At 43.4% G+C, this 12,781-nt stretch overlaps 1 pseudogene; it reads left to right on the top strand.

Moving 5' to 3' along the window:
* The first annotated feature begins 5,430 nt into the window (after positions 1-5,430).
* On the top strand, positions 5,431-11,486 carry LOC129015026 (alpha/beta hydrolase domain-containing protein 17A-like; annotated as a pseudogene).
* The last annotated feature ends 1,295 nt before the right edge of the window (positions 11,487-12,781 follow it).

Below are 12,781 nucleotides of genomic sequence, written 5' to 3'. Positions count from 1 at the left end.
TAGATGCTAGGAGGCCATTATAAGAGCTCACTAGAGAGCTAATCTATCCATGACTCTGATGGGAGAAAATAAAACTGAGAAAAAGGCATGCATTGGAGGCAACGATCCTTGGAATGTGATTGACCGTAGAGAATAATGAATGTGGAAGACCCAGAACAGACTTTAAAATGTTAAGCCCAAATGACTGTCTGACAGGTGGTATCTGTAATAAAAATTGGAAACTCTGAAGGAAGAACAAGATTCTGAGGAAAAGACTAATTTTTTAATGTGTTGAGCTTGAGGGCCTGCTTTGGAACTAACAGGCAGCTGAAGATTCCATTTCATGTCAAAGAAACTTAATTTAAAATCCAGCAAGTACTAACCTCAGAGGTAAATGTGAAGGACTGAAATACCAACTTGCCCACCATGTTAGAGAGGTTTATGAGAGCTCAATGCAGAAATTCCTCTGAAGTGGGAAAATCTATAATTTCTCTGAAGAAGCACTGTCTGTGCTCTGGAGGTCAGAAACTTTCTAGACTAATGTCCTCGTTAGGGCAGATCCAGAAGTCTTTTAGAAATTAAATTTTGGACATGCCCATGTGTCCTCTGAGCCTGTCCTTTCTGTCAGAAGTCATGCAGAGACCCAAGTGTCAAAAAGGGACACATTCTTTTGTTGATGCACAAGATTGTGGCATTCCAATCTCTTTCTGAAAATACATTATTGGATTATTTGCAGCCAAATTCTTAAGAAAAGTTTGGTATTGGAGACTAATATTCCATGAAGAATTACCTGAAGCATGAGGAAATCATCCCTTTAGATCAGGGGATTTTTTCTTCAATTTTTAAATTGACACATCATTGTACATATTTATAGGGTATAGGGTGATATTTTGATTAGATCAGTGTTCTATAGCATGTTATGTAAAGCTTCTGAGAAGAGTCAGGGAGCATCTTAGAAAGCAAAATGGAGTCTGTAAACAGACATGTAATGAATACTCAGACATGTAATGAATATTCATGCACTCCCAGATATTCCAGAGACTTCCAGTTATGTTGGGATCACGTGGAAAGATCTAAGAGACTCTGAGGTGAAGTGCCATGAATCACTCTGGGGCTGAGGCAGTAAAAAGCCCCTGCCTCATTCCCAAGTTCTCTCCTTTTCCGCTTCTAGTACTTTGAAGGTTATGTGCAATGTGTGTCATAGGTTAAGGATAGAGGAGTTTATTCTGACTAACATTGAACTTTACGGGAGCAACCCACAAACTTTGGTGTGGTTGAGCCACTGAGAATTCAAGCTTAGTATCTTCTTGTTGCTGTTGCTGTTTACCAACACGGTGGGATTTCTACAGGGCTCAAGCGGGCAGAGAAATTCCCTGTGAACAAGAATGTCTCATGTTGGGCTTCTGTATAAATTGTGCTGTTGAAAAATGTTAAGCAGATAAAAATTTTAGAAATTCATTGCTCCACACTGTATCGATGCTATTTTTGTCTCAGTTGAAGCCATCCTAAAATTATATATTTAGATCATACTATCTTCAATAGAATTGTTTTTACCGAGTTGCTTTTTGATGTTATAGATGAGCCTTATGTAATTCACAACTGAATTCATACACAAATGTTATTGAGTCAATTGCCCACCATGTTAGAGAGGTTTATGAGAGCTCAATGCAGAAATGCCTCTGAAGTGGGAAAATCTACACTTTCTCCAAAGAAACTATTATAGTTTTAACAGAAAGAATGATGGAAAATAATAAGATAGAAAATCAAAATCGTATGAAGGAGTACGGAAGATGGGGCACTATTGAAGGGATTATTTGATGGCAATAAGAATGAAAAGGTGTCATTGAAATTCTTTAGGTTTCACATAGAAATTGCACCATTTTATCCCGGCAGACATATTGTTTAGAAGTTTTTAAGAAAAGAAATTTTTGAATCATGGTTTACACTGTTTTAGGTCATGGGAACTAGTAAACATGTTTCACTATGCAGACTATTAGTCAACATTTAGATCATGCTTTTCAATAAGGAAGGTCAAATTGGGAGAGGAGAATCAATAAATCTAATTGTTACAGTCACTCAACTGACATGTTGAAGGGCCTGGAAAATTTCTCACATGAATAATGGGTGAAGAGTCAAAGAATGATTCTTTTGCGGAAAAGAAGACCCCCCGGGGTTTTGGAAAGGGTATGTGTATGCATTTAGTATTGTTTAGTGTGGTAGCTCTATGGTCCTGACCTTCACATATTTACATATTTATTGGGCTGCCATGTGTTAGGTGGAAACACAAAACTGTCATTTTTTTGTAGGACGGAAAAGGCTGAATACTGACAATTTCATATGGCTCCACCTAATAGAATAGGAAACAGAGTTATCTCTGAATTGTTTATCTAAGGTAGAATTTGGGGAAGAACTTAGAATTTATAAAAATAAAATTAAATTTTAGACTAAAATATATAGATATATCTAGAGTTGTTCAAAAATGAAAATAGAGCTGAAATATCAAGTGCTATAATGGAGTTCATATAAGAATTCCATGCTTTATATTTGAGGTTGGATATGTGCTTTTTCTTTATCCCTTTCATTTATATGGATCTAATCTCCTATAATGTTTAAAACATTTTGATAGAGATGTTCTTTGGTGTTCTTTTTCCTCTTGATTTAAAGATCTGCTTTACAACCAAACAGTAAGATTAAACAAAACAAAACAATGCCCATGGCTTCATGATCACTCTATCCATTTAGAAAGGCCTTGTGCATGGCCTAGGATGGTCATCTTGAAATTCTTTGTAATTTTTTATCAAAGGGCTCTACATTTTCACCTTTTACTGGGCCCTGAAAATTATGCACCCAGTCCTCAATCCATGGTCTTCTTAAATTTGCATGCAGATTAGAAGTATAAAGGTACATTAATTCTAGGCCATCAAAGGCTAGCTTATAACTTTCAAATTACATTTGGGAATTGTTCTTATATAACAGCATTTATTGCTCCAAAGATCATTATGTAATAACTGCTAACTAATCTATATGAATGTACATTTGGGAAACCATGAAAACTTTCTAAAAGAGCTCTGCTGTTTTATGTAACAATCATGAAATATTTCCAAATGCATAAATATAAATAATTACAATAGAAAATCTAAGAGACAAAAAAACTATGATAGTATACCAATGCAATTTCTTGAAAATAGATACACATGAAACAAAGAATAAAGGAACAACAGGAAAATGTGCCACTATTGTGGTTACAGCTTCAAGGCAACACATTAAAATGCCAACCAGACACAGGTGGCAACAGATGTATCTACCACCAAAAAAAAGTTAAGTGAAAAATTTCAAATGAAGTAACTGTTCAATGAAAAGGAAAAAGAATAAAAATCACATCAGCTTACATGGCAATGAAACATGAAAGATTCTGCTAAACATTTATGTTGAAAATTAAGATGGAGGTAATCCATGCACACTCATCCAAAAATAGAAAACAGGGAATTAGTGGACCAAAGCCAATGTTAATTTTGAAAACCTCAAAAAGAAGAAAATTGAGATATGGTTGATAGCTTCTCTACAATATAGCAAGAAAACTCTGTCCAAATTCTAAAGGATACAAAGTCTACTCAATTTAAAAACAAATGGCACGTTTCTGCTTCTTAAAAGACATACGCATAATCTGTGAGTGCATTTTCTACTTTAGAGACCATTTGAATTAAAATCCTTAAGTTCTTATGAATGTTTTTGAAATATGTACAGTAAATGAATAAAGCCCATAGTTATTTAAGGATAACATTTAAAATTATTTACTAAATCTTTAATATTAAAATAATAGTACATGCCGTCCAGTCATAATCAAAAAAGCCAAGGTGATTATGGAGTATTGAGGCTGAAAAGAGCAAGATCTAAACCAACCTATTCTGGACTTCACTGTCAAGGAAAAAAATTGAGAGGAAAATTTTCAAAAAATACTTATACTTGTGAGATTGGTGAGGAGAAACAATCTGTGAAATATTGCCATTTCTCTGCAGTAAAAATTTTAAATGATTGGTTAGCACGATGTCCCTTTCTCTTCACACTCACATCTTTCTGATTTGCTCCTCAGATCTCAGGCGTGCTGAGGCTAAAACGTCTTTCCGTCCACCTTAGGTTTACTATTTTAAAATTGATTTTTGATGTTGTTGTGAATATGAATTTTGTATTAATACAGGAGAATGGGGTGTGTGTTTCTGAAAGTCCAGAGGTGTAGGGGCAAAGAAGAGATTTCTGGAGTCCCCTGCGTGCCTGCTTGCAGAGGTTTCCTTCCTGATATTGTCAACTTCTAGAATTCTTGCTCTGGCTCCCTTTTAAAGCCCTGAGCACAGTTAAGTGTCTTTTCCTGACACTCATTTATACTACCATGAGGCTCCTTTGTAACATGAAATGTACAATGTGACCACTTGTTGGCTGCCCAAACAAACATAGGTTAGGACTTTTCACTCTGGCCTCCTATACTGAAACATCATTCACATTTAGTAAAGGAAGGGGCACTCTGTTAAACTCACCACATTCTTTACTTTATGGAGTCATATAGAGATATTCCACTAAGTCCTTTTGCTTGACCCCATAGAGACCATCCTATGAAAACTGAATTAATATGAAAGCAGGTAGAGTGAATATTCATTAAAGTCATTTACAACAACGTCCAATAGTGTCTCCAAGTGGAACAGATATTTAGAGACCATTTGGCAGGAGATAGGATGGGGAAAGAGAGTGGCTGATGCATGCTGAGAAGTAGGAGGAACAATCCAGTTTTTAAAATATTGTTCTTCTTGTTAAGAGTCTGTTTATCAGGTTAAACACAGTCAAGTGGTCAGTTGAGTCTAATAATTCAGTAACCGAGAACAGATGGAGAATACATGGATATGTGTCTGTGTGTACACTCACATGCAAAATCAGTTGCCCTGACTTTATCTTACTTCCATCTATCTATTTACTGATTTTGATAGGAAGAGTATGTATTTTAGATACCTAAAGAGTATCTCCTGAAATACTTCCATATCCTTGCCGTTTGAAGAATCTTTTTAAAGGAAGAAAAATAATTATTAGCAAAGAATTCACATTCCCAATGGCTCCATTTTCATCTCCTCAATCCAGTGTTAAAATTCATGGCTTGGGAAAAGTGGGATGTTTACAATGCCTATCTATACCATTTATCTGTACCATTAGTTTTAATAGCCTGTTCACTTGAACAATTTCTAAGTGTGTGGTAAAAGAAACTAAACTAAAATAATAATGCATTATATTTGAAAACATCAGTATCCTGTACACAAAACTTCCATAAGTAGTTCTTCCTAGATTGAAACTAGAACTAATCCATTTCCAAAATCATCTATATTTTTCTGAAGACAAAAAAAAAATGTTGCTACAGATAATTGCCATAGGCTGCAAATATTCTGATTCATCCAGTATTTCTCTCTTGTTGCATGTTGTATAGATAAATATAATGCATCAATATTAGGATAGCATATACTTTATTAAATGTTAATGCAGAATTCTAAATTTTCTAGCATTCACAGAAAAGCAAGCTACTGATAATAAATAGTATTTAAAGAGAAATCTTATCTACTCAATGAATTGAGAAATCCAGGATATTAAGGCCACAAAAATGATTGTTTAGATGATTTAATTATAGCACAACAGGCTTTTCTGCTGATAATGTTATAATTATGTTTTAATAACCCAATCTCAACAAACATAACTAGAGTACAAATGATGAGCACAAAAATCCATCTCATTTGTAGCTCAGACTAGTGTTTCAAATATAATTTCTCTTAGTAATTTAGTCTGATTTTTATAATTCATTAGAATAAATCAATAACTGACTTAGAATCACTTCGATGATTTTAAGTATTGTTCCACAGAAACATTAACAATACCACAAGCATTAAAATGTTGAGAAATATTTGTATATGATGATGTCAGTGGATGTTCCTTTCCTCAGCTAATAAATTCTAGTATAAAGTTTTCAGATCTGTACACAAAAATGGATCATGAAAATATAATCACGGCAGAAACTATGTAGCAATTTTATGAATGTGGAGAAAGAGTTCAAATAGTACTTTTGTACTGTACTGTGTCCATGCAAAGCTTCATTCAATCAAACAAAAACAATACTGAATTTATCATGTTAAAATCTTTAAGGACACTCTGGTAGATGAGATCATTTTCCTGCATTTGTTCACACTCTCTCCTATCTCCATCTCTAAGGCACAGATATAATTCCCCACTCCTTGACTTTGATCCTTGCTGTGTGATTTTGCTTAAGCCAAAGGGGTATCTTAGAGGATTTCAGGCAACAGAAGCCTGGCATGTTTTTGCACAGGCAGGTTGCACTCCTGACTTTTGCCATAACAATAACATGCTTCAAGTACCCGGGAGGGCTGAGGAGAATCACAAATACATGGAACAGATCTGGACACCAGCTGCAGCTTCAAGCCAATGCTATCCAAGCCCAGCCTAGATCAGCTGAGCTGCGTCTGACCAGAGGTGCATGAACAAGGCAGGCAACGCGGTGGACCTGGGCCAGATGAGCAGCTTCTACATCGGCCTGGGTTCCCGCCTCCACTGCAATATCTTCTCCTACCACTACTCCGGCTACGGTGCCAGCTCGGGCAGGCCCTCCGAGACGAACCTCTGCGCCGACATCAACGCCGCCTGGCAGGCCCTGCGCACCAGGTGAGGGCGACCCCGGTGGCGGCTCAGCCTGGGCACACCCGAGAGGGGACCAGGCTGGGGGCCGGGGGCTGGGGGAAGGGGCGGGCTTCCCTGGGAGGAAGGTGGGCGGCCCTGCAGGAGGGGAGCCACAGTGGACGCATGCGGCCAGAGAGCCGGACAGGTGAGCTCAGGCATGCGGGTGCCGCCTCCGCATGGCTGAGGTGTGGCCAGGCGGTCCCCCTACACCCTGGCCTGTGGAGCCAGGCTCCCTGGGATGTCCTGGCCTGAGGACAGGAAGGGGCTGAGCTTGTCACAGGGGCGTGGACGCCACCCGGCGGGAGGGGGTGGGTGGTGTCAGGGGGTCTGTGCACGTGTGGCTGGGAGCCCACGGGCCGAGGCAGCACTTGTGGCCAGGTGAGGTGAGGCTGCTGCATCGAGGTCCAGAGGCCTGGCCCATGAGGCCCCGTGGCTGTGGAGCTCGGCCATCCCGGGGCAGGGCCTGCAGGGTCAGGTGCAGACCCCAGCACACACCTGAGGTCTCGGCCAGCCTCGATTCCAGATCCATCCCTGCTAATCATCCAGGTCCCCAGCCCTGCGCTTGCCTGGGCCCTTCACTGGTGTTTGAGCACCGCCCGGGCCAGTGCTGCTCTGGACCAGAAGACCCGCGTGGGCCTCTGGAGGCCTTTCCTGCTCGCCACCCGCTGGGGCTGTCTCGTCCTGGCCCTGCCCTGCCCAGCCCAGTGGTCGGACCCGCTCCTGCAGGGGCCAGGCGCAGCTCTGAGAAGTCAGAGGCCCTAGGGAGGTGGGGTCCTCGTTGCCTTGGCGGTATCCCAGGCAGTCCCTGCCGTGGGCCTGGGAGCTGGGTCCCCTGGCACCAACCTGGCTCTGGGGGCCTCCCGGCAGTGTGGGGCGCCGAAACCAAGCACCACTTCACGCAGCTTCCTCGGCCCCCTCCTGTCTCTACTGCCCGGGGCACTGGCAGAGTCACACCCCCCATGGCCAGCTCTGAGCTCTGTCTGCTCGGCCATCTGTCCTGCTGCCGCTTTGTCCTGCAGGATCCTCTGCCCAGAGCCGTGAGGGGGAGGCCAGATCGCTCTCAGGGCCTCCACTGAGGATGTGTCTTGTTTGATTGTCTGAGTGGTGACATCCAGGTGGCAGCTGGGGGCTCCTGCCTGGAGCAGGTGACAGGGCTGGGCTGGCTCAGCACACTACTGGCCTTGGCTGCCAGGGAGCAGGCCAGGGAGGCTGAGGCAGAGCTGGGGCCACAGGCACAAGCCAGGCAGCATCCTTTGGGGCATGGGTGAGCAGTGAGCTGTGGAGTGCTGTCAGAAGGCTGGGATTCCAGGCCAGGGAGGGGGACAGCCCTGCTGGTGGAGTCGAATGCAGGGCAGACGGGGACGCACACCTGCCCATGCTCCTGCCTCCCAGGAGGTCATCTGCCTGGGATCCGAGCCTGGAGCTTGTAGGAGGAGAGTTCTGAGGTCCCGGCATCCACAGGGTAGCAGGTGGGTCCCGCGTGGTTGGGACTCAGCATGAGGAGGCCTTGGGACTGGTGCTGGATCAGCTGGGCCAGGGACCGCATGCCAGTGACCTGGGGGTGGGGGTGGCCCTGGGTGGGATCTGGTGGTGCTGAGGTGGCCGAGGACTTGTCCACTCCCAAGGGAAGGCGCTGGTGGGAGGAGGTGCTGCCCCCGCAGTCGCCACCCTCGATGTTGACCTGGGTTGGGCTGGCACCTCATCGGGATGGGACTCTGAGAATCCAAAATCGGGTGGAGACATCTGGGGACACAGCTGCCTGAATTCCTCATGGCCAAGGGTGTAGGCAAGGGTTGCAGGGAGGAAGAGTGTACCCTGTCCCGGCCAGTGCACCAGGAACGGCTTTCTAACCTGGGCAGGAAGGCGTGAAGCATTCAGGATGTGGGGGGGGTGGGGGGCACACAGTTCCCAGTGTGCGCCTAGGGGTGACCAGGAGGAGGAGACGCGCCAGGGCTTCCCCTACCCTAGCCCGAGGGGGACTCCCTAGCTAGGATCCAGCAGATCCTGGCTAGGAAACGCCAGTGAACCATAGCGCCAGGGAACAGGACCAGGCCGCCGGCTCCGCCCACCGCTGCGGTGTTGGGGGACTGGCGGTGGCCTTTGGGACTGCTGTGGAGCCTAGGCCTGACCCACTGACTTGGCTGAGCAGGGAGAGTCGCATCCGGAGCTGGGCCTGGGGACGCCCGCTGGCGGGAGGGGTGCGCGCGTTGGAGGCCGCGGCTGACTCTGCTCTGGTGCCGCCAGGTACCGCATCAGCCCGGACAGCATCATCCTGTACCGGCAGAGCATGGGCACGGTGCCCACCGTGGACCTGGCCTCGCGCTAGGAGTCCGCCACGGTGGTGCTGCACTCGCCGCTCACCTTGGACGTGAGCGTCGCCTTCCCCACACCAAGAAGACCTACTGCTTGGATGCCTTCCCCAAGTGAGCAGGCTGGGGCGGGGACGGGGGCGGGGACGGGGGCGGGGACGGGGGCGGGGGCGGGGGCGGGGACGGGGGCGGGGGCGGGGGCGGGGGCGGGGGCGGGGCCCAGGCCCGGCGAGGTCTCACCCGCCCCACACCCCTCCCGCAGAATCCAGAAGGTGTCCAAGATCACGTCGCCCGTGCTCATCATCCAGGACACGAAAGACGAGGTGATCGACTTCTCGCACGGGCTGGCGCTCTACCAGCGCTGCCCCAAGGCCGTGGAGCCGCTGTGGGTGGAGGGCGCCGGGCACAAAGACATCCAGCCCTACAGCCAGTACCTGGAGCGCCTGCGCCGCTTCATCTCTCAGGAGCTGCGCAGCCAGAGCGCCTAGCGGCCGCCGGGACCCCAACCGGCCGGACCTCAGCAATAAGGCGGCCCCCGGACCTCACCCCGCGCCGGTCCCCCAGGGACTGCATGCGGACCCCCTAGCGGCCCGGGGGACCCCGCCCCGTCCCAGGGGCCGTGGACGATGTACAGGCAACAGAGCTACGCACTCCTTTCCTTTTGGAAGCAAGAAGAAAAATCGTGAAAACGGAAATTAAAGATTTAATTTTTTTTTTTTAAAAAAACACAATGTTTATTAATATATCCAAAGTTTTTCTTTTTTTTTTTTTTGAGACGGAGTCTCACTCTGTCGCCCAGGCCGGAGTGCAGTGGCGCGATCTCAGCTTACTGCAACCTCCGCCTCCCAGGTTCAAGCGATTCTCCTGCCTCAACCTCCCGAGTAGCTGGGACTACAGGTGCGTGCCACCATGCCCAGCTAATTTTTTGTATTTTTAGTAGTTATGGGGTTTCACCGTGTTAGCCAGGATGGTCTCAATCTCCCAACCTTGTGATCTGCCCGCCTCGGCCTCCCAAAGTGCTGGGATTACAGGCGTGAGCCATCATGCCCGGCCGTTTTGCATAGATTTTTTAGTGCAGAATCATGGTGGCAATGGGTAATGGCTACCAAGGTGCCATCGTTCAACAATCCTGTTATTCAGCCATCACATCTACTATGTGTAAGCCATAACATCTTCTAAAATGAATTATAACTATATTCTAATTGAAATAAATGGTATCACAATATTTCACTAAGTAATCTCTGCTAGCTTAGTCTCTATTTCAGCTCAACGGAATGCCCTCTGAGTTCCTATAATTGTGACTAATTCTCTGAGACGAGATCAGAAATATCAGTATAAACTATGAGACCTACAAAGGAGATTCCTCTTTTTCCTTATTATAGAGATGCTTTTTTGTTTGTTTTCTGCAAACAAGCATGGTCTTAATCAATTTTGTATGCCCATACCTAGGAGAGCCCCTGATTCATAATCAGACCTCAATAAGATTTGTTGAATAAAGTGAAAGTATTTTCAGCTTTCCCTCACCATTTTCTTCAAAACAGACTAGTTCATAACTGAAATAGGCATTGTTTCTAGAAAACAGTCACTCCAACTGATCCCCTCGTTTAATGGTTTTTGTACTCCCTGAATCTATCATAATACCTGGCACATAGTGGGTAAGTAATCAATATTTGTTCCCTGAACTAATGGAAGCATGAGTGAATGAAACAATACAGGCATTTTAAAATTATAATTCAAGACTGAAAGCATATTACTTGTCATTAGAGTGATTTTAAACAGTTAAGTATATGATAATTAGGAAGATTTACTTCCCTGCTTCATTTAAATTTTAAATATAGTGATCAAGGTAATTATGATTTTCATTCATTTATTCAATAAATGTATATTTAATATTTTTTATCTCACATGATAGATTGATACTGGTCAAAGACATTACAATGGTATTATACATAAAGATTTCTTTTACATTTACAATATCTTGAAATTTTTCTCTTGTTAATCTAAAAAGTATATTTATAGGTTGGGAAATATACTTTTTAAAATGTCAGATAATTATATTTTTATTTTCTATTTTATCTTATTATTATTATTATTATTTTTGATACAAGATCTCACTGTGTCACCCACGCTGGAATGCAGTGGCATAATCACCGCTCACCACAACCTTAACCTCCCAGGCCCAGGTGATCCTCCTACCTCAGCCTCCTGAGTTGCTAGGATTACAGGTGCCCGCCACCTTGCCCCGCTAACTTTTTACTTTTTTGTTTTGTTTTGTTTTGTTTTTGGTAGAGATGAGTTTTCACCATGTTGCCCAGGCTGGTCTTGAACTCCTGGGCTCAAGCAAAATGCCAGCCTTGGCCTCCCAAAGTGTTAGGATTACAGGCATGAGCCACCACAATGGGGCAGATAATGATAGTTTTTCAAGAATCGGTAAAATATTGTCCTTCAATGAATTAGTGCAGAAGCATGAAAAAAATCTATTATGAACAAATCTGTGAAACAGACATTGAAATTAGTATTCTAATAAGGCTTTTGTGCTTTTTGATGATATAAAATAATTTCGCTATGACAATACAGTTACTTAAATGAGAAGTATGAATAACTTGCTTTGATATGTTTGTGGTATGTTTCACTTATTTTTTAAGAAGGGAAATTATTAAATTTAAACTATATATGTAAAGAGTGCACATAGAATAGTTTAAAACCTTGAAGAATTAGATCTTCATTTCAAGAATTATTAAGTGTCTTAAGAACATATTTATTTTCTAGAAATGTTGAGCCTCTTCTTGGGTAATGTGATTCTTTTAAAAATTTTGAAAGGATTTCTTATTACATTAAAAATGAATGTATACAATAGGAAGTTACTAGGATAGAGTGAATTTGGCAGCTATCTTGCTTTGTTATATGTCTTATAAATTAAAATTATATTTTCATAATTAAAAGCCAAGCTCATTTGCTTTGATAAGACTAAGAGAAAAGGAGTATTAAATGAAGTTAAATTAGATTTTACCATCTTTTTAATAAGTTTCAGGCCTGGTTTGATAATATATTCCCAGATAAATAATTTAAAAATGATCTTTTGGCCGGGTGTGGTGGCTCACGCCTGTTAATCCCAGCACTTTGGGAGGCCGAGGCGGGCGGATCACGAGGTCAGGAGATTGAGACCATCCTGGTTAACACGGTGAAACCTCATCTCTACTAAAAATACAAAAAATTAGCTGGGCGTGGTGGCCAGCGCCCGTAGTCCCAGCTACTCGGGAGGCTGCGGCAGGGGAATGGCGTGAACCCGGGAGGCGGAGTTTGCAGTGAGTGCAGATGGCGCCACTACACTCCAGCCTGGGCGACAGAGCGAGGCTCTGTCTCAAAAATAAAAACTAAATACATAAATATGAATTTAGTGAGAGCTGGTTATAGTTTGGAACCTCATTTGTGAAATAAGCCATATTTCAAAATATTTTAAGCAGAAATACATTTAAGTTTTAGCCTATAAATTACCAGAATTTGTCCTAGTCACCTAAATAAAAAATATAAAAGTTCTACATTTTAACGTCCTTTCAACATTTTATGTCCAGAAAACCCAGCAGATAAACAGCTCAGGTCTTAATGGGAAATGATAACATATAAGATCAGTGGCATCCGCATAAATAAATTTTTATCCAACACAAAACAATTACATACACTTTAATGAAAAAGAAATTACCAATGGCCAACCCCAATCCCACTACTTTCAAAAAAAGTCCTCAAGCTTTCCTTTGCAGTTAAATGTACACTGATGG

This window comes from Pongo pygmaeus, chromosome 18 (genome assembly GCF_028885625.2).
Source record: "Pongo pygmaeus isolate AG05252 chromosome 18, NHGRI_mPonPyg2-v2.0_pri, whole genome shotgun sequence".
Taxonomy (NCBI): Eukaryota; Metazoa; Chordata; class Mammalia; order Primates; family Hominidae; genus Pongo; species Pongo pygmaeus.
Note: the sequence above shows the minus strand (reverse complement) of the source record. Positions and strands in the feature narration are given on the sequence as shown.